Below are 22225 nucleotides of genomic sequence, written 5' to 3' on the forward strand. Positions count from 1 at the left end.
TTAGATTATTCCATTTCTAACTAACCAACCCTGATGAAAATGAATCAAACTCAACATAGAGAAACCATCTAGTAGAGATAGAGTATAGTTAAGTTTAATCAAACCTATTCGTCCAACTCCTATGAAACTGAATCTATCCATACATAAAGAGAAGCAATTACAAATTATCCAAAACGAAGCATGCCGTGGCAAACCAATAAAAAATCAATCAAAAATCAAAACTGGCGGAAGCAAATCAGGCATACCCAAATAAAATAGGAAATCAAATCAACTGCTCTCAAAAATATAAGTAGATCAAGTCGTAGGTAAATAAAACAAATGAGCGTAGATCAATCGAAACAATCCCGTATAAACAATCTAAAAAAACCAAAAAATGAAACTTGTTTTAATCAATTTAACCCACAAGAATAGAGCTTATTATAACTCTAATCACACTATATTTTATTAAACAAACCCATTATAACATATACCACAGGCTGCATAATATCCCAAATCTAAGTGAAAAAAAACCAACATATTTGTAGGAGTTGGGAAATCAACTGCGCTCTATCAAAAACTGAAAACTTACCTAATAAAATCAAAACAATGCAAATAAACAACGACCAATCCAAACAAACCCATTTGAACAATGTAAAAAAACGTACAGATATAATTGGCATAAATCACATCAACCAACAAATACCGATGTAAACGACCTTCTGCTAAACCAACTAATTTATGCTTATAAGGTTCATGTTTTGGTATTTCATTGCCAAATATTTTAAAACACAAACAATTTCATAGCCAGAAAAGTTTTCAAAAACATTAACGAATAACACAATAAACTATTAGGACCAAACTACGAACAACGATCACTCTTAGCATCTTACAACAATCCACCCAATAGAGCCTGTTAGAACAGAGCTCTAACAAAAGACAATCTGGACAACAAAAATTGGAACCACACAACCATTTCATGTCGACCGAAAACGATCATTCCATAACTGATAAAGCAAACGTATAGGAATAAATAATCCACTTTATTTAAAAAATCCAACCGAAACTATCGACAGCATCCCAGAATGATGCTTTCAATGAAAACCGTTGCTGAAATTTGTCCAAACAATCCAATACTATCCAAACTGACCAAATTTATCAAGTCAAAAACTAAAATAGAGTCAAACCACATGAATTAAGATGCAGACAATTTTAGATTATTCCATTTCTAACTAACCAACACTGATGAAAATGAATCAAACTCAACATAGAGAAACCATCTAGTAGAGATAGAGTATAGTTAAGTTTAATCAAACCTATTCGTCCAACTCCTATGAAACTGAGTCTATCCATACATAAAAAGAAGCAATTACAAATTATCCAAAACGAAACAAGCCGTGGCAAACCAATAAAAAATCAATCAAAAATCAAAACTGGCGGAAGCAAACCAGGCATACCCAAATAAAATAAGAAATCAAATCAACTCCTCTCTAAAATATAAGTAGACCAAGTCGTAGGTAAATAAAACAAATGAGCGTAGATCAATCGAAACAATCCCGTATAAACAATCTAAAAAAACCAAAAAAAGAAACTTGTTTTAATCAATTTAACCCACAAGAATAGAGCTTATTATAACTCTAATCACACTATATTTAATTAAACAAACCCATTATAACATATACCACAGGCTGCATAATATCCAAAATCTAAGTGAAAGAAAACCAACATATTTGTAGGAGTTGGGAAATCAACTGCGCTTTATCAAAAACTGAAAACTTACCTAATAAAATCAAAACAATGCAAATAAACAACGACCAATCCAAACAAACCCATTTGAACAATGTAAAAAAACGTACAGATATAATTGGCATAAATCACATCAACCAACAAATACCGATGTAAACGACCTTCTGCTAAACCAACTAATTTATGCTTATAAGGTTCATGTTTTGGTATTTCATTGCCAAATATTTTAAAACACAAACAATTTCATAGCCAGAAAAGTTTTCAAAAACATTAACGAATAACACAATAAACTATTAGGACCAAACTACGAACAACGATCACTCTTAGCATCTTACAACAATCCACCCAATAGAGCTTGTTAGAGCAGAGCTCTAACAAAAGACAATCTGGACAACCAAAATTGGAACCACACAACCATTTCATGTCGACCGAAAACGATCATTCCATAACTGATAAAGCAAAAGTATAGGAATAAATAATCCACTTTATTTAAAAAATCCAACCGAAACTATCGACAGCATCCCAGAATGATGCTTTCAATGAAAACCGTTGCTGAAATTTGTCCAAACAATCCAATACTATCCAAACTGACCAAATTTATCAAGTCACAAACTAAAATAGAGTCAAACCACATGAATTAAGATGCAGACAATTTTATATTATTCCATTTCTAACTAACCAACCCTGATGAAAATGAATCAAACTCAACATAGAGAAACCATCTAGTAGAGATAGAGTATAGTTAAGTTTCATCAAACCTATTCGTCCAACTCCTATGAAACTGAGTCTATCCATACATAAAGAGAAGCAATTACAAATTATCCAAAACGAAGCAAGCCGTGGCAAACCAATAAAAAATCAATCAAAAATCAAAACTGGCGGAAGCAAACCAGGCATACCCAGATAAAATAGGAAATCAAATCAACTGCTCTCAAAAATATAAGTAGACCAAGTCGTAGGTAAATAAAACAAATGAGCGTAGATCAATCGAAACAATCCCGTATAAACAATCTAAAAAAACCAAAAAAAGAAACTTGTTTTAATCAATTTAACCCACAAGAATAGAGCTTATTATAACTCTAATCACACTATATTTTATTAAACAAACCCATTATAACATATACCACAGGCTGCATAATATCCCAAATCTAAGTGAAAAAAAACCAACATATTTGTAGGAGTTGGGAAATCAACTGCGCTCTATCAAAAACTGAAAACTTACCTAATAAAATCAAAACAATGCAAATAAACAACGACCAATCCAAACAAACCCATTTGAACAATGTAAAAAAACGTACAGATATAATTGGCATAAATCACATCAACCAACAAATACCGATGTAAACGACCTTCTGCTAAACCAACTAATTTATGCTTATAAGGTTCATGTTTTGGTATTTCATTGCCAAATATTTTAAAACACAAACAATTTCAAAGCCAGAAAAGTTTTCAAAAACATTAACGAATAACACAATAAACTATTAGGACCAAACTACGAACAACGATCACTCTTAGCATCTTACAACAATCCACCCAATAGAGCCTGTTAGAACAGAGCTCTAACAAAAGACAATCTGGACAACCAAAATTGGAACCACACAACCATTTCATGTCGACCGAAAACGATCATTCCATAACTGATAAAGCAAAAGTATAGGAATAAATAATCCACTTTATTTAAAAAATCCAACCGAAACTATCGACAGCATCACAGAATGATGCTTTCAATGAAAACCGTTGCTGAAATTTGTCCAAACAATCCAATACTATCCAAACTGACCTAATTTATCAAGTCAAAAACTAAAATAGAGTCAAACCACATGAATTAAGATGCAGACAATTTTAGATTATTCCATTTCTAACTAACCAACACTGATGAAAATGAATCAAACTCAACATAGAGAAACCATCTAGTAGAGATAGAGTATAGTTAAGTTTAATCAAACCTATTCGTCCAACTCCTATGAAACTGAGTCTATCCATACATAAAGAGAAGCAATTACAAATTATCCAAAACGAAACAAGCCGTGGCAAACCAATAAAAAATCAATCAAAAATCAAAACTGGCGGAAGCAAACCAGGCATACCCAAATAAAATAGGAAATCAAATCAACTCCTCTCTAAAATATAAGTAGACCAAGTCGTAGGTAAATAAAACAAATGAGCGTAGATCAATCGAAACAATCCCGTATAAACAATCTAAAAAAACCAAAAAAAGAAACTTGTTTTAATCAATTTAACCCACAAGAATAGAGCTTATTATAACTCTAATCACAGTATATTTAATTAAACAAACCCATTATAACATATACCACAGGCTGCATAATATCCAAAATCTAAGTGAAAGAAAACCAACATATTTGTAGGAGTTGGGAAATCAACTGCGCTTTATCAAAAACTGAAAACTTACCTAATAAAATCAAAACAATGCAAATAAACAACGACCAATCCAAACAAACCCATTTGAACAACGTAAAAAAACGTACAGATATTATTGGCATAAATCACATCAACCAACAAATACCGATGTAAACGACCTTCTGCTAAACCAACTAATTTATGCTTCTAAGGTTCATGTTTTGGCATTTCATTGCCAAATATTTTAAAACACAAACAATTTCATAGCCAGAAAAGTTTTCAAAAACATTAACGAATAACACAATAAACTATTAGGACCAAACTACGAACAACGATCACTCTTAGCATCTTACAACAATCCACCCAATAGAGCCTGTTAGAACAGAGGCTCTAACAAAAGCCAATCTGGCCAACCAAAATTGGAACCACACAACCATTTCATGTCGACCGAAAACGATCATTCCATAACTGATAAAGCAAAAGTATAGGAATAAATAATCCACTTTATTTAAAAAATCCAACCGAAACTATCGACAGCATCCCTGAATGATGCTTTCAATGAAAACCGTTGCTGAAATTTGTCCAAACAATCCAATATTATCCAAACTGACCAAATTTATCAAGTCACAAACTAAAATAGAGTCAAACCACATGAATTAAGATGCAGACAATTTTAGATTATTCCATTTATAACTAACCAACCCTGATGAAAATGAATCAAACTCAACATAGAGAAACCATCTAGTAGAGATAGAGTATAGTTAAGTTTAATCATACCTATTCGTCCAACTCCTATGAAACTGAGTCTATCCATACATAAAGAGAAGCAATTACAAATTATCCAAAACGAAGCAAGCCGTGGCAAACCAATAAAAAATCAATCAAAAATCAAAACTGGCGGAAGCAAACCAGGCATACCCAAATAAAATAGGAAATCAAATCAACTGCTCTCTAAAATATAAGTAGACCAAGTCGTAGGTAAATAAAACAAATGAGCGTAGATCAATCGAAACAATCCCGTATAAACAATCTAAAAAACCAAAAAAATAAACTTGTTTTAATCAATTTAACCCACAAGAATAGAGCTTATTATAACTCTAATCACACTATATTTTATTAAACAAACCCATTATAACATATACCACAGGCTGCATAATATCCCAAATCTAAGTGAAAAAAAACCAACATATTTGTAGGAGTTGGGAAATCAACTGCGCTCTATCAAAAACTGAAAACTTACCTAATAAAATCAAAACAATGCAAATAAACAACGACCAATCCAAACAAACCCATTTGAACAATGTAAAAAAACGTACAGATATAATTGGCATAAATCACATCAACCAACAAATACCGATGTAAACGACCTTCTGCTAAACCAACTAATTTATGCTTCTAAGGTTCATGTTTCGGTTTTTCATTGCCAAATATTTTATAACACAAACAATTTCATAGCCAGAAAAGTTTTCAAAAACATTAACGAATAACACAATAAACTATTAGGACCAAACTACGAACAACGATCACTCTTAGCATCTTACAACAATCCACTCAATAGAGCCTGTTAGAACAGAGGCTCTAACAAAAGACAATCTGGACAACCAAAATTGGAACCACACAACCATTTCATGTCGACCGAAAACGATCATTCCATAACTGATAAAGCAAAAGTATAGGAATAAATAATCCACTTTATTTAAAAAATCCAACCGAAACTATCGACAGCATCCCAGAATGATGCTTTCAATGAAAACCGTTGCTGAAATTTGTCCAAACAGTCCAATACTATCCAAACTGACCAAATTTATCAAGTCAAAAACTAAAATAGAGTCAAACCACATGAATTAAGATGCAGACAATTTTAGATTATTCCATTTCTAACTAACCAACACTGATGAAAATGAATCAAACTCAACATAGAGAAACCATCTAGTAGAGATAGAGTATAGTTAAGTTTAATCAAACCTATTCGTCCAACTCCTATGAAACTGAGTCTATCCATACATAAAGAGAAGCAATTACAAATTATCCAAAACGAAGCAAGCCGTGGCAAACCAATAAAAAATCAATCTAAAATCAAAACTGGCGGAAGCAAACCAGGCATACCCAAATAAAATAGGAAATCAAATCAACTCCTCTCTAAAATATAAGTAGACCAAGTCGTAGGTAAATAAAACAAATGAGCGTAGATCAATCGAAACAATCCCGTATAAACAATCTAAAAAAACCAAAAAAAGAAACTTGTTTTAATCAATTTAACCCACAAGAATAGAGCTTATTATAACTCTAATCACAGTATATTTAATTAAACAAACCCATTATAACATATACCACAGGCTGCATAATATCCAAAATCTAAGTGAAAGAAAACCAACATATTTGTAGGAGTTGGGAAATCAACTGCGCTTTATCAAAAACTGAAAACTTACCTAATAAAATCAAAACAATGCAAATAAACAACGACCAATCCAAACAAACCCATTTGAACAACGTAAAAAAACGTACAGATATAATTGGCATAAATCACATCAACCAACAAATACCGATGTAAACGACCTTCTGCTAAACCAACTAATTTATGCTTCTAAGGTTCATGTTTTGGCATTTCATTGCCAAATATTTTAAAACACAAACAATTTCATAGCCAGAAAAGTTTTCAAAAACATTAACGAATAACACAATAAACTATTAGGACCAAACTACGAACAACGATCACTCTTAGCATCTTACAACAATCCACCCAATAGAGCCTGTTAGAACAGATCTCTAACAAACGACAATCTGGACAACCAAAATTGGAACCACACAACCATTTCATGTCGACCTAAAACGATCATTCCATAACTGATAAAGCAAAAGTATAGGAATAAATAATCCACTTTATTTAAAAAATCCAACCGAAACTATCGACAGCATCCCTGAATGATGCTTTCAATGAAAACCGTTGCTGAAATTTGTCCAAACAATCCAATACTATCCAAACTGACCTAATTTATCAAGTCACAAACTAAAATAGAGTCTAACCACATGAATTAAGATGCAGACAATTTTAGATTATTCCATTTCTAACTAACCAACCCTGATGAAAATGAATCAAACTCAACATAGAGAAACCATCTAGTAGAGATAGAGTATAGTTAAGTTTAATCAAACCTATTCGTCCAACTCCTATGAAACTGAGTCTATCCATTCATAAAGAGAAGCAATTACAAATTATCCAAAATGAAGCAAGCCGTGGCAAACTAATAAAAAATCAATCAAAAATCAAAACTGGCGGAAGCAAATCAGGCATACCCAAATAAAATAGGAAATCAAATCAACTGCTCTCTAAAATATAAGTAGACCAAGTCGTAGGTAAATAAAACAAATGAGCGTAGATCAATCGAAACAATCCCGTATAAACAATCTAAAAAAACCAAAAAAAGAAACTTGTTTTAATCAATTAACCCACAAGAATAGAGCTTATTATAACTCTAATCACACTATATTTAATTAAACAAACCCATTATAACATATACCACAGGCTGCATAATATCCCAAATCTAAGTGAAAGAAAACCAACATATTTGTAGGAGTTGGGAAATCAACTGCGCTCTATCAAAAACTGAAAACTTACCTAATAAAATCAAAACAATGCAAATAAACAACGACCAATCCAAACAAACCCATTTGAACAACGTAAAAAAACGTACAGATATAATTGGCATAAATCACATCAACCAACAAATACCGATGTAAACGACCTTCTGCTAAACCAACTAATTTATGCTTATAAGGTTCATGTTTTGGTATTTCATTGCCAAATATTTTAAAACACAAACAATTTCAAAGCCAGAAAAGTTTTCAAAAACATTAACGAATAACACAATAAACTATTAGGACCAAACTACGAACAACGATCACTCTTAGCATCTTACAACAATCCACCCAATAGAGCCTGTTAGAACAGAGCTCTAACAAAAGACAATCTGGACAACCAAAATTGGAACCACACAACCATTTCATGTCGACCGAAAACGATCATTCCATAACTGATAAAGCAAAAGTATAGGAATAAATAATCCACTTTATTTAAAAAATCCAACCGAAACTATCGACAGCATCACAGAATGATGCTTTCAATGAAAACCGTTGCTGAAATTTGTCCAAACAATCCAATACTATCCAAACTGACCTAATTTATCAAGTCAAAAACTAAAATAGAGTCAAACCACATGAATTAAGATGCAGACAATTTTAGATTATTCCATTTCTAACTAACCAACACTGATGAAAATGAATCAAACTCAACATAGAGAAACCATCTAGTAGAGATAGAGTATAGTTAAGTTTAATCAAACCTATTCGTCCAACTCCTATGAAACTGAGTCTATCCATACATAAAGAGAAGCAATTACAAATTATCCAAAACGAAGCAAGCCGTGGCAAACCAATAAAAAATCAATCTAAAATCAAAACTGGCGGAAGCAAACCAGGCATACCCAAATAAAATAAGAAATCAAATCAACTCCTCTCTAAAATATAAGTAGACCAAGTCGTAGGTAAATAAAACAAATGAGCGTAGATCAATCGAAACAATCCCGTATAAACAATCTAAAAAAACCAAAAAAAGAAACTTGTTTTAATCAATTTAACCCACAAGAATAGAGCTTATTATAATTCTAATCACAGTATATTTAATTAAACAAACCCATTATAACATATACCACAGGCTGCATAATATCCAAAATCTAAGTGAAAGAAAACCAACATATTTGTAGGAGTTGGGAAATCAACTGCGCTTTATCAAAAACTGAAAACTTACCTAATAAAATCAAAACAATGCAAATAAACAACGACCAATCCAAACAAACCCATTTGAACAACGTAAAAAAACGTACAGATATTATTGGCATAAATCACATCAACCAACAAATACCGATGTAAACGACCTTCTGCTAAACCAACTAATTTATGCTTCTAAGGTTCATGTTTTGGCATTTCATTGCCAAATATTTTAAAACACAAACAATTTCATAGCCAGAAAAGTTTTCAAAAACATTAACGAATAACACAATAAACTATTAGGACCAAACTACGAACAACGATCACTCTTAGCATCTTACAACAATCCACCCAATAGAGCCTGTTAGAACAGAGGCTCTAACAAAAGCCAATCTGGCCAACCAAAATTGGAACCACACAACCATTTCATGTCGACCGAAAACGATCATTCCATAACTGATAAAGCAAAAGTATAGGAATAAATAATCCACTTTATTTAAAAAATCCAACCGAAACTATCGACAGCATCCCTGAATGATGCTTTCAATGAAAACCGTTGCTGAAATTTGTCCAAACAATCCAATACTATCCAAACTGACCAAATTTATCAAGTCACAAACTAAAATAGAGTCAAACCACATGAATTAAGATGCAGACAATTTTAGATTATTCCATTTATAACTAACCAACCCTGATGAAAATGAATCAAACTCAACATAGAGAAACCATCTAGTAGAGATAGAGTATAGTTAAGTTTAATCAAACCTATTCGTCCAACTCCTATGAAACTGAATCTATCCATACATAAAGAGAAGCAATTACAAATTATCCAAAACGAAGCAAGCCGTGGCAAACCAATAAAAAATCAATCAAAAATCAAAACTGGCGGAAGCAAACCAGGCATACCCAAATAAAATAGGAAATCAAATCAACTGCTCTCTAAAATATAAGTAGACCAAGTCGTAGGTAAATAAAACAAATGAGCGTAGATCAATCGAAACAATCCCGTATAAACAATCTAAAAAACCAAAAAAATAAACTTGTTTTAATCAATTTAACCCACAAGAATAGAGCTTATTATAACTCTAATCACACTATATTTTATTAAACAAACCCATTATAACATATACCACAGGCTGCATAATATCCCAAATCTAAGTGAAAAAAAACCAACATATTTGTAGGAGTTGGGAAATCAACTGCGCTCTATCAAAAACTGAAAACTTACCTAATAAAATCAAAACAATGCAAATAAACAACGACCAATCCAAACAAACCCATTTGAACAATGTAAAAAAACGTACAAATATAATTGGCATAAATCACATCAACCAACAAATACCGATGTAAACGACCTTCTGCTAAACCAACTAATTTATGCTTCTAAGGTTCATGTTTTGGTTTTTCATTGCCAAATATTTTATAACACAAACAATTTCATAGCCAGAAAAGTTTTCAAAAACATTAACGAATAACACAATAAACTATTAGGACCAAACTACGAACAACGATCACTCTTAGCATCTTACAACAATCCACTCAATAGAGCCTGTTAGAACAGAGAGCTCTAACAAAAGACAATCTGGACAACCAAAATTGGAACCACACAACCATTTCATGTCGACCGAAAACGATCATTCCATAACTGATAAAGCAAAAGTATAGGAATAAATAATCCACTTTATTTAAAAAATCCAACCGAAACTATCGACAGCATCCCAGAATGATGCTTTCAATGAAAACCGTTGCTGAAATTTGTCCAAACAGTCCAATACTATCCAAACTGACCAAATTTATCAAGTCAAAAACTAAAATAGAGTCAAACCACATGAATTAAGATGCAGACAATTTTAGATTATTCCATTTCTAACTAACCAACACTGATGAAAATGAATCAAACTCAACATAGAGAAACCATCTAGTAGAGATAGAGTATAGTTAAGTTTAATCAAACCTATTCGTCCAACTCCTATGAAACTGAGTCTATCCATACATAAAGAGAAGCAATTAAAAATTATCCAAAACGAAGCAAGCCGTGGCAAACCAATAAAAAATCAATCTAAAATCAAAACTGGCGGAAGCAAACCAGGCATACCCAAATAAAATAGGAAATCAAATCAACTCCTCTCTAAAATATAAGTAGACCAAGTCGTAGGTAAATAAAACAAATGAGCGTAGATCAATCGAAACAATCCCGTATAAACAATCTAAAAAAACCAAAAAAAGAAACTTGTTTTAATCAATTTAACCCACAAGAATAGAGCTTATTATAACTCTAATCACAGTATATTTAATTAAACAAACCCATTATAACATATACCACAGGCTGCATAATATCCAAAATCTAAGTGAAAGAAAACCAACATATTTGTAGGAGTTGGGAAATCAACTGCGCTTTATCAAAAACTGAAAACTTACCTAATAAAATCAAAACAATGCAAATAAACAACGACCAATCCAAACAAACCCATTTGAACAACGTAAAAAAACGTACAGATATAATTGGCATAAATCACATCAACCAACAAATACCGATGTAAACGACCTTCTGCTAAACCAACTAATTTATGCTTCTAAGGTTCATGTTTTGGCATTTCATTGCCAAATATTTTAAAACACAAACAATTTCATAGCCAGAAAAGTTTTCAAAAACATTAACGAATAACACAATAAACTATTAGGACCAAACTACGAACAACGATCACTCTTAGCATCTTACAACAATCCACCCAATAGAGCCTGTTAGAACAGATCTCTAACAAACGACAATCTGGACAACCAAAATTGGAACCACACAACTATTTCATGTCGACCTAAAACGATCATTCCATAACTGATAAAGCAAAAGTATAGGAATAAATAATCCACTTTATTTAAAAAATCCAACCGAAACTATCGACAGCATCCCTGAATGATGCTTTCAATGAAAACCGTTGCTGAAATTTGTCCAAACAATCCAATACTATCCAAACTGACCTAATTTATCAAGTCACAAACTAAAATAGAGTCAAACCACATGAATTAAGATGCAGACAATTTTAGATTATTCCATTTCTAACTAACCAACCCTGATGAAAATGAATCAAACTCAACATAGAGAAACCATCTAGTAGAGATAGAGTATAGTTAAGTTTAATCAAACCTATTCGTCCAACTCCTATGAAACTGAGTCTATCCATTCATAAAGAGAAGCAATTACAAATTATCCAAAATGAAGCAAACCGTGGCAAACCAATAAAAAATCAATCAAAAATCAAAACTGGCGGAAGCAAATCAGGCATACCCAAATAAAATAGGAAATCAAATCAACTGCTCTCTAAAATATAAGTAGACCAAGTCGTAGGTAAATAAAACAAATGAGCGTAGATCAATCGAAACAATCCCGTATAAACAATCTAAAAAAACCAAAAAAAGAAACTTGTTTTAATCAATTAACCCACAAGAATAGAGCTTATTATAACTCTAATCACACTATATTTTATTAAACAAACCCATTATAACATATACCACAGGCTGCATAATATCCCAAATCTAAGTGAAAGAAAACCAACATATTTGTAGGAGTTGGGAAATCAACTGCGCTCTATCAAAAACTGAAAACTTACCTAATAAAATCAAAACAATGCAAATAAACAACGACCAATCCAAACAAACCCATTTGAACAACGTAAAAAAACGTACAGATATAATTGGCATAAATCACATCAACCAACAAATACCGATGTAAACGACCTTCTGCTAAACCAACTAATTTATGCTTCTAAGGTTCATGTTTTGGCATTTCATTGCCAAATATTTTAAAACACAAACAATTTCATAGCCAGAAAAGTTTTCAAAAACATTAACGAATAACACAATAAACTATTAGGACCAAACTACGAACAACGATCACTCTTAGCATCTTACAACAATCCACCCAATAGAGTCTGTTAGAACAGAGTTCTAACAAAAGCCAATCTGGCAACCAAAATTGGAACCACACAACCATTTCATGTCGACCGAAAACGATCATTCCATAACTGATAAAGCAAAAGTATAGGAATAAATAATCCACTTTATTTAAAAAATCCAACCGAAACTATCGACAGCATCCCAGAATGATGCTTTCAATGAAAACCGTTGCTGAAATTTGTCCAAACAATCCAATACTATCCAAACTGACCTAATTTATCAAGTCAAAAACTAAAATAGAGTCAAACCACATGAATTAAGATGCAGACAATTTTAGATTATTCCATTTCTAACTAACCAACCCTGATGAAAATGAATCAAACTCAACATAGAGAAACCATCTAGTAGAGATAGAGTATAGTTAAGTTTAATCAAACCTATTCGTCCAACTCCTATGAAACTGAGTCTATCCATACATAAAGAGAAGCAATTACAAATTATCCAAAACGAAGCAAGCCGTGGCAAACCAATAAAAAATCAATCTAAAATCAAAACTGGCGGAAGCAAACCTGGCATACCCAAATAAAATAAGAAATCAAATCAACTCCTCTCTAAAATATAAGTAGACCAAGTCGTAGGTAAATAAAACAAATGAGCGTAGATCAATCGAAACAATCCCGTATAAACAATCTAAAAAAACCAAAAAAAGAAACTTGTTTTAATCAATTTAACCCACAAGAATAGAGCTTATTATAACTCTAATCACACTATATTTAATTAAACAAACCCATTATAACATATACCACAGGCTGCATAATATCCCAAATCTAAGTGAAAGAAAACCAACATATTTGTAGGAGTTGGGAAATCAACTGCGCTCTATCAAAAACTGAAAACTTACCTAATAAAATCAAAACAATGCAAATAAACAACGACCAATCCAAACAAACCCATTTGAACAATGTAAAAAAACGTACAGATATAATTGGCATAAATCACATCAACCAACAAATACCGATGTAAACGACCTTCTGCTAAACCAACTAATTTATGCTTGTAAGGTTCATGTTTTGGTATTTCATTGCCAAATATTTTAAAACACAAACAATTTCATAGCCAGAAAAGTTTTCAAAAACATTAACGAATAACACAATAAACTATTAGGACCAAACTACGAACAACGATCACTCTTAGCATCTTACAACAATCCACCCAATAGAGCCTGTTAGAACAGAGCTCTAACAAAAGCCAATCTGGCCAACCAAAATTGGAACCACACAACCATTTCATGTCGACCGAAAACGATCATTCCATAACTGATAAAGCAAAAGTATAGGAATAAATAATCCACTTTATTTAAAAAATCCAACCGAAACTATCGACAGCATCCCAGAATGATGCTTTCAATGAAAACCGTTGCTGAAATTTGTCCAAACAATCCAATACTATCCAAACTGACCAAATTTATCAAGTCACAAACTAAAATAGAGTCAAACCACATGAATTAAGATGCAGACAATTTTAGATTATTCCATTTCTAACTAACCAACACTGATGAAAATGAATCAAACTCAACATAGAGAAACCATCTAGTAGAGATAGAGTATAGTTAAGTTTAATCAAACCTATTCGTCCAACTCCTATGAAACTGAGTCTATCCATACATAAAGAGAAGCAATTACAAATTATCCAAAACGAAGCAAGCCGTGGCAAACCAATAAAAAATCAATCAAAAATCAAAACTGGCGGAAGCAAACCAGGCATACCCAAATAAAATAGGAAATCAAATCAACTGCTCTCTAAAATATAAGTAGACCAAGTCGTAGGTAAATAAAACAAATGAGCGTAGATCAATCGAAACAATCCCGTATAAACAATCTAAAAAAACCAAAAAAAGAAACTTGTTTTAATCAATTTAACCCACAAGAATAGAGCTTATTATAACTCTAATCACAGTATATTTAATTAAACAAACCCATTATAACATATACCACAGGCTGCATAATATCCCAAATCTAAGTGAAAGAAAACCAACATATTTGTAGGAGTTGGGAAATCAACTGCGCTCTATCAAAAACTGAAAACTTACCTAATAAAATCAAAACAATGCAAATAAACAACGACCAATCCAAACAAACCCATTTGAACAACGTAAAAAAACGTACAGATATAATTGGCATAAATCACATCAACCAACAAATACCGATGTAAACGACCTTCTGCTAAACCAACTAATTTATGCTTCTAAGGTTCATGTTTTGGCATTTCATTGCCAAATATTTTAAAACACAAACAATTTCATAGCCAGAAAAGTTTTCAAAAACATTAACGAATAACACAATAAACTATTAGGACCAAACTACGAACAACGATCACTGTTAGCATTTTACAACAATCCACCCAATAGAGTCTGTTAGAACAGAGCTCTAACAAAAGCCAATCTGGCCAACCAAAATTGGAACCACACAACCATTTCAGGTCGACCGAAAACGATCATTCCATAACTGATAAAGCAAAAGTATAGGAATAAATAATCCACTTTATTTAAAAAATCCAACCGAAACTATCGACAGCATCCCAGAATGATGCTTTCAATGAAAACCGTTGCTGAAATTTGTCCAAACAATCCAATACTATCCAAACTGACCTAATTATCAAGTCAAAAACTAAAATAGAGTCAAACCACATGAATTAAGATGCAGAGAATTTTAGATTATTCCATTTCTAACTAACCAACCCTGATGAAAATGAATCAAACTCAACATAGAGAAACCATCTAGTAGAGATAGAGTATAGTTAAGTTTAATCAAACCTATTCGTCCAACTCCTATGAAACTGAGTCTATCCATACATAAAGAGAAGCAATTACAAATTATCCAAAACGAAGCAAGCCGTGGCAAACCAATAAAAAATCAATCAAAAATCAAAACTGGCGGAAGCAAACCTGGCATACCCAAATAAAATAGGAAATCAAATCAACTCCTCTCTAAAATATAAGTAGACCAAGTCGTAGGTAAATAAAACAAATGAGCGTAGATCAATCGAAACAATCCCGTATAAACAATCTAAAAAAACCAAAAAAAGAAACTTGTTTTAATCAATTTAGCCCACAAGAATAGAGCTTATTATAACTCTAATCACACTATATTTAATTAAACAAACCCATTATAACATATACCACAGGCTGCATAATATCCCAAATCTAAGTGAAAGAAAACCAACATATTTGTAGGAGTTGGGAAATCAACTGCGCTCTATCAAAAACTGAAAACTTACCTAATAAAATCAAAACAATGCAAATAAACAACGACCAATCCAAACAAACCCATTTGAACAACGTAAAAAAACGTACAGATATAATTGGCATAAATCACATCAACCAACAAATACCGATGTAAACGACCTTCTGCTAAACCAACTAATTTATGCTTCTAAGGTTCATGTTTTGGCATTTCATTGCCAAATATTTTAAAACACAAACAATTTCATAGCAGAAAAGTTTTCAAAAACATTAACGAATAACACAATAAACTATTAGGACCAAACTACGAACAACGATCACTCTTAGCATCTTACAACAATCCACCCAATAGAGTCTGTTAGAACAGAGCTCTAACAAAAGCCAATCTGGCCAACCAAAATTGGAACCACACAACCATTTCATGTCGACCGAAAACGATCATTCCATAACTGATAAAGCAAAAGTATAGGAATAAATAATCCACTTTATTTAAAAAATCCAACCGAAACTATCGACAGCATCCCAGAATGATGCTTTCAATGAAAACCGTTGCTGAAATTTGTCCAAACAATCCAATACTATTCAAACTGACCTAATTTATCAAGTCAAAAACTAAAATAGAGTCAAACCACATGAATTAAGATGCAGACAATTTTAGATTATTCCATTTCTAACTAGCCAACCCTGATGAAAATGAATCAAACTCAACATAGAGAAACCATCTAGTAGAGATAGAGTATAGTTAAGTTTAATCAAACCTATTCGTCCAACTCCTATGAAACTGAGTCTATCCATACATAAAGAGAAGCAATTACAAATTATCCAAAACGAAGCAAGCCGTGGCAAACCAATAAGAAAATCATTCAAAAATCAAAACAGGCGGAAGCAAACCAGGCATACCCAAATAAAATAAGAAATCAAATCAACTCCTCTCTAAAATATAAGTAGACCAAGTCGTAGGTAAATAAAACAAATGAGCGTAGATCAATCGAAACAATCCCGTATAAACAATCTAAAAAAACCAAAAAAAGAAACTTGTTTTAATCAATTTAACCCAGAAGAATAGAGCTTATTATAACTCTAATCACACTATATTTAATTAAACAAACCCATTATAACATATACCACAGGCTGCATAATATCCTAAATCTATGTGAAAGAAAACCAACATATTTGTAGGAGTTGGGAAATCAACTGCGCTCTATCAAAAACTGAAAACTTACCTAATAAAATCAAAACAATGCAAATAAACAACGACCAATCCAAACAAACCCATTTGAACAACGTAAAAAAACGTACAGATATAATTGGCATAAATCACATCAACCAACAAATACCGATGTAAACGACCTTCTGCTAAACCAACTAATTTATGCTTCTAAGGTTCATGTTTTGGCATTTCATTGCCAAATATTTTAAAACACAAACAATTTCATAGCCAGAAAAGTTTTCAAAAACATTAACGAATAACACAATAAACTATTAGGACCAAACTACGAACAACGATCACTCTTAGCATCTTACAACAATCCACCCAATAGAGTCTGTTAGAACAGAGCTCTAACAAAAGCCAATCTGGCAACCAAAATTGGAACCACACAACCATTTCATGTCGACCGAAAACGATCATTCCATAACTGATAAAGCAAAAGTATAGGAATAAATAATCCACTTTATTTAAAAAATCCAACCGAAACTATCGACAGCATCCCAGAATGATGCTTTCAATGAAAACCGTTGCTGAAATTTGTCCAAACAATCCAATACTATCCAAACTGACCTAATTTATCAAGTCAAAAACTAAAATAGAGTCAAACCACATGAATTAAGATGCAGACAATTTTAGATTATTCCATTTCTAACTAACCAACCCTGATGAAAATGAATCAAACTCAACATAGAGAAACCATCTAGTAGAGATAGAGTATAGTTAAGTTTAATCAAACCTATTCGTCCAACTCCTATGAAACTGAGTCTATCCATACATAAAGAGAAGCAATTACAAATTATCCAAAACGAAGCAAGCCGTGGCAAACCAATAAAAAATCAATCAAAAATCAAAACTGGCGGAAGCAAACCTGGCATACCCAAATAAAATAAGAAATCAAATCAACTCCTCTCTAAAATATAAGTAGACCAAGTCGTAGGTAAATAAAACAAATGAGCGTAGATCAATCGAAACAATCCCGTATAAACAATCTAAAAAAACCAAAAAAAGAAACTTGTTTTAATCAATTTAACCCACAAGAATAGAGCTTATTATAACTCTAATCACACTATATTTAATTAAACAAACCCATTATAACATATACCACAGGCTGCATAATATCCCAAATCTAAGTGAAAGAAAACCAACATATTTGTAGGAGTTGGGAAATCAACTGCGCTCTATCAAAAACTGAAAACTTACCTAATAAAATCAAAACAATGCAAATAAACAACGACCAATCCAAACAAACCCATTTGAACAATGTAAAAAAACGTACAGATATAATTGGCATAAATCACATCAACCAACAAATACCGATGTAAACGACCTTCTGCTAAACCAACTAATTTATGCTTCTAAGGTTCATGTTTTGGTATTTCATTGCCAAATATTTTAAAACACAAACAATTTCATAGCCAGAAAAGTTTTCAAAAACATTAACGAATAACACAATAAACTATTAGGACCAAACTACGAACAACGATCACTCTTAGCATCTTACAACAATCCACCCAATAGAGCCTGTTAGAACAGAGCTCTAACAAAAGCCAATCTGGCCAACCAAAATTGGAACCACACAACCATTTCATGTCGACCGAAAACGATCATTCCATAACTGATAAAGCAAAAGTATAGGAATAAATAATCCACTTTATTTAAAAAATCCAACCGAAACTATCGACAGCATCACAGAATGATGCTTTCAATGAAAACCGTTGCTGAAATTTGTCCAAACAATCCAATACTATCCAAACTGACCAAATTTATCAAGTCACAAACTAAAATAGAGTCAAACCACATGAATTAAGATGCAGACAATTTTAGATTATTCCATTTCTAACTAACCAACCCTGATGAAAATGAATCAAACTCAACATAGAGAAACCATCTAGTAGAGATAGAGTATAGTTAAGTTTAATCAAACCTATTCGTCCAACTCCTATGAAACTGAGTCTATCCATACATAAAGAGAAGCAATTACAAATTATCCAAAACGAAGCAAGCCGTGGCAAACCAATAAAAAATCAATCAAAAATCAAAACTGGCGGAAGCAAACCAGGCATACCCAAATAAAATAGGAAATCAAATCAACTGCTCTCTAAAATATAAGTAGACCAAGTCGTAGGTAAATAAAACAAATGAGCGTAGATCAATCGAAACAATCCCGTATAAACAATCTAAAAAAACCAAAAAAAGAAACTTGTTTTAATCAATTTAACCCACAAGAATAGAGCTTATTATAACTCTAATCACACTATATTTTATTAAACAAACCCATTATAACATATACCACAGGCTGCATAATATCCCAAATCTAAGTGAAAGAAAACCAACATATTTGTAGGAGTTGGGAAATCAACTGCGCTCTATCAAAAACTGAAAACTTACCTAATAAAATCAAAACAATGCAAATAAACAACGACCAATCCAAACAAACCCATTTGAACAACGTAAAAAAACGTACAGATATAATTGGCATAAATCACATCAACCAACAAATACCGATGTAAACGACCTTCTGCTAAACCAACTAATTTATGCTTCTAAGGTTCATGTTTTGGCATTTCATTGCCAAATATTTTAAAACACAAACAATTTCATAGCAGAAAAGTTTTCAAAAACATTAACGAATAACACAATAAACTATTAGGACCAAACTACGAACAACGATCACTCTTAGCATCTTACAACAATCCACCCAATAGAGTCTGTTAGAACAGAGCTCTAACAAAAGCCAATCTGGCCAACCAAAATTGGAACCACACAACCATTTCATGTCGACCGAAAACGATCATTCCATAACTGATAAAGCAAAAGTATAGGAATAAATAATCCACTTTATTTAAAAAATCCAACCGAAACTATCGACAGCATCCCAGAATGATGCTTTCAATGAAAACCGTTGCTGAAATTTGTCCAAACAATCCAATACTATTCAAACTGACCTAATTTATCAAGTCAAAAACTAAAATAGAGTCAAACCACATGAATTAAGATGCAGACAATTTTAGATTATTCCATTTCTAACTAGCCAACCCTGATGAAAATGAATCAAACTCAACATAGAGAAACCATCTAGTAGAGATAGAGTATAGTTAAGTTTAATCAAACCTATTCGTCCAACTCCTATGAAACTGAGTCTATCCATACATAAAGAGAAGCAATTACAAATTATCCAAAACGAAGCAAGCCGTGGCAAACCAATAGAAAATCATTCAAAAATCAAAACTGGCGGAAGCAAACCAGGCATACCCAAATAAAATAAGAAATCAAATCAACTCCTCTCTAAAATATAAGTAGACCAAGTCGTAGGTAAATAAAACAAATGAGCGTAGATCAATCGAAACAATCCCATATAAACAATCTAAAAAAACCAAAAAAAGAAACTTGTTTTAATCAATTTAACCCAGAAGCATAGAGCTTATTATAACTCTAATCACACTATATTTAATTAAACAAACCCATTATAACATATACCACAGGCTGCATAATATCCTAAATCTATGTGAAAGAAAACCAACATATTTGTAGGAGTTGGGAAATCAACTGCGCTCTATCAAAAACTGAAAACTTACCTAATAAAATCAAAACAATGCAAATAAACAACGACCAATCCAAACAAACCCATTTGAACAACGTAAAAAAACGTACAGATATAATTGGCATAAATCACATCAACCAACAAATACCGATGTAAACGACCTTCTGCTAAACCAACTAATTTATGCTTCTAAGGTTCATGTTTTGGCATTTCATTGCCAAATATTTTAAAACACAAACAATTTCATAGCCAGAAAAGTTTTCAAAAACATTAACGAATAACACAATAAACTATTAGGACCAAACTACGAACAACGATCACTCTTAGCATCTTACAACAATCCACCCAATAGAGTCTGTTAGAACAGAGCTCTAACAAAAGCCAATCTGGCAACCAAAATTGGAACCACACAACCATTTCATGTCGACCGAAAACGATCATTCCATAACTGATAAAGCAAAAGTATAGGAATAAATAATCCACTTTATTTAAAAAATCCAACCGAAACTATCGACAGCATCCCAGAATGATGCTTTCAATGAAAACCGTTGCTGAAATTTGTCCAAACAATCCAATACTATCCAAACTGACCTAATTTATCAAGTCAAAAACTAAAATAGAGTCAAACCACATGAATTAAGATGCAGACAATTTTAGATTATTCCATTTCTAACTAACCAACCCTGATGAAAATGAATCAAACTCAACATAGAGAAACCATCTAGTAGAGATAGAGTATAGTTAAGTTTAATCAAACCTATTCGTCCAACTCCTATGAAACTGAGTCTATCCATACATAAAGAGAAGCAATTACAAATTATCCAAAACGAAGCAAGCCGTGGCAAACCAATAAAAAATCAATCTAAAATCAAAACTGGCGGAAGCAAACCAGGCATACCCAAATAAAATAAGAAATCAAATCAACTCCTCTCTAAAATATAAGTAGACCAAGTCGTAGGTAAATAAAACAAATGAGCGTAGATCAATCGAAACAATCCCGTATAAACAATCTAAAAAAACCAAAAAAAGAAACTTGTTTTAATCAATTTAACCCACAAGAATAGAGCTTATTATAACTCTAATCACACTATATTTAATTAAACAAACCCATTATAACATATACCACAGGCTGCATAATATCCCAAATCTAAGTGAAAGAAAACCAACATATTTGTAGGAGTTGGGAAATCAACTGCGCTCTATCAAAAACTGAAAACTTACCTAATAAAATCAAAACAATGCAAATAAACAACGACCAATCCAAACAAACCCATTTGAACAATGTAAAAAAACGTACAGATATAATTGGCATAAATCACATCAACCAACAAATACCGATGTAAACGACCTTCTGCTAAACCAACTAATTTATGCTTCTAAGGTTCATGTTTTGGTATTTCATTGCCAAATATTTTAAAACACAAACAATTTCATAGCCAGAAAAGTTTTCAAAAACATTAACGAATAACACAATAAACTATTAGGACCAAACTACGAA

Source organism: Nelumbo lutea, chromosome 3 (genome assembly GCF_056320005.1).
Source record: "Nelumbo lutea isolate HS-2025 chromosome 3, American lotus-T2T, whole genome shotgun sequence".
Lineage (NCBI taxonomy): Eukaryota > Viridiplantae > Streptophyta > Magnoliopsida > Proteales > Nelumbonaceae > Nelumbo > Nelumbo lutea.